Source organism: Penaeus vannamei, chromosome 2, assembly GCF_042767895.1.
Source record: "Penaeus vannamei isolate JL-2024 chromosome 2, ASM4276789v1, whole genome shotgun sequence".
NCBI lineage: Eukaryota > Metazoa > Arthropoda > Malacostraca > Decapoda > Penaeidae > Penaeus > Penaeus vannamei.
In genome coordinates, this window is record NC_091550.1 from 29751970 (window position 1) to 29754469 (window position 2500).

Consider the following 2500-nt stretch of genomic DNA (forward strand, 5'->3'; position numbering starts at 1 on the left):
ATATGAAATACTGTAACCGGATTTCCAGTTTCGGAAAAGTAGAAAGAAAGGCTGAAGATAAAACTTGGAAAAACAGGCATCATATGATGATAATGATGTACGTTTCCTGGGCTTAAAATTGGTTTAATCTACCAAATACTTTTCACACAGACCTCAACATAAGGCACCTGAATTCAAATAATAGTATTAACTTAAACAGTAGCTACTCCAAGCTTTATTCAGCCTAAGCCGATTTGGATTGTTCTATTTCTATTACTACATAATGTACATATCTATATTCCAGTTAAGAAACGACTACGCTCAGTCATTACTATTTACCATGATTTCAAAACATGTCACGTCCCGTTGGCGTCGGTGACCCTCACACCACCTCACACATTCAGATCTTTTTCTCATGAACAACGTTCTATTAACAAACACCAAGGTTATCCCAAGACTGAGTAACCATGGCATTGTCCTCGTTGACGCAGACCTCAGACCAACCAGACAAAAACAGAGACGCAGGCCAATCTTCCTCTATTCTAGAGCCGACATAGACGCAGTCACACAGGACATCACTAACTTCAACTCCTCACACAAGACCATTTACCTCCAATTGGGATAACCTTAAACTCACCATACTCATATCCATGGACAAACACATACCACAGTAAACACTTTCAAATAGACATACACTTCCATGGTTCTCCAGGGACCTACGCAGACATCGTAAAAAAACATTGACTCTCCATGTGCGCGTAAACAAACAATCCTGAAAATTTGACTGCTTTCAAATTCTACCTAAAACATTCTCCCCTCACCCCCCAAAAAAATAAGAAAGCAGAACACGAACACATTCCCACCTACCTCGCAAACGCCAGAAAACCCTAGACACTTTTACAAATTCTTCAAGTCGCTCAGACACAATACTACGTCGATCACAGTCATAAAAGACTCCAACAACACCCTTGTAACCGAACCAGAACACAGAACACGTTTACTCAACACTCACTTCCAATCTGTTTTCACACATGAAAATGATATTACACCCACCATACCAGTCAACCCTCATCCCCCAATCCCGCCGCTTGACATCACAACCAACGGCATATTGAAATTACTGTCCACACTTGACACCAATAAAGCCACTGGACCAGACCAAGACCCTGCTTTAATCCTCAAGTCCTGTGCCTCTGCCCTTGCTCCCGTCCTTCAATCCGTCTTCTCTCAATCACTCGCCTCAATCATGCTACCGACTGACTGGCTTTGCGCAAACATCACCCCCATTTTTAAGACAGGAGACCGAACCGACCCGACTAATTATCGCCCCATCTCCCTCACATCGATCGTCTGCAAAATTTTTGAACATATAGTAGATAAACACATAGTGAATCACATTAACACCCACAACATCCTTACAAACTCACAACACGGTTTTTCGGCCCAAGCGATCATGTGAGACCCAATTAATCACCACCCATCAGACATTACCCGACATCTTGACAGACGCGACACTAAACAAGTTTGATGTTATACTGCTCGACTTTGCCAAAGCCTTCGACAAATTTCCTCTCAAAAGACTAACACTTGAATTACGGCATTGCAGGATCACAGGACCAATTCATCATTAGATCACTGCTTTCTTGACGTGTAGGACCCAAAGTGTCCTACTCGACGGTTTATCTTCTGACCCTGTCTCTGTCTCTTCTGGTGTCCCGCAAGGCACCGTTCTTGGACCCTTCTCTTCCTTCTGTACATAAACGACCTTCCACTTTCGACACCTAACTCTACTGCTAGACTTTTTGCTGAAGACAGTCTTTTGTTTCGATCCATTAAAACCGAAGACGACTGCAGACTCCTCCAGCAAGACATAAACGCTCTGGAACAGTGGGAAAGATCACGGCAAATGTCTTCAAGACCAGACAAATGTAAAATTTTCCGTTTCTCCAGATCTCATATGCTAATACACTATACTTAGACACTACACAACCAACAACTAACACCTACAACATCATATAAATACCTCGGCATTCACCTTACCAACAATCCTACTTTCAACACATTTATTTCATCATCAACAAAGCAAACAGAGCACTGGGGTTTCTGATGAGGAGCCTACACATCTGTACACCCGACATCAAACACGTAGCTTATAATACACTTGTACGCCCAACACTTGAGTACTGTACAGCTGTGTGGGACCCTTACATTAAGCACAACATCGAGAAGATCGAACAAGTCAATACTGAGGCTGCCAGGTTTATTACACACAACTATACACGTACACCTGGTATTACATCTCACATAAAAAAAAAAAACAGATTAATATGGACCTGCTCGAGACACTAAGACAAGCACACAGACTTACAATCATGTACAAGATCACAAACAAATTATAGACATCAACAAACACAAATACAAGCAGCACACACACGCAACACAAGGTAAATTCGTCACATACCACACCTACACTGACTCTTACAAACACTCCTTCTTCCCACGTGCCACACGCGGCTGGAAC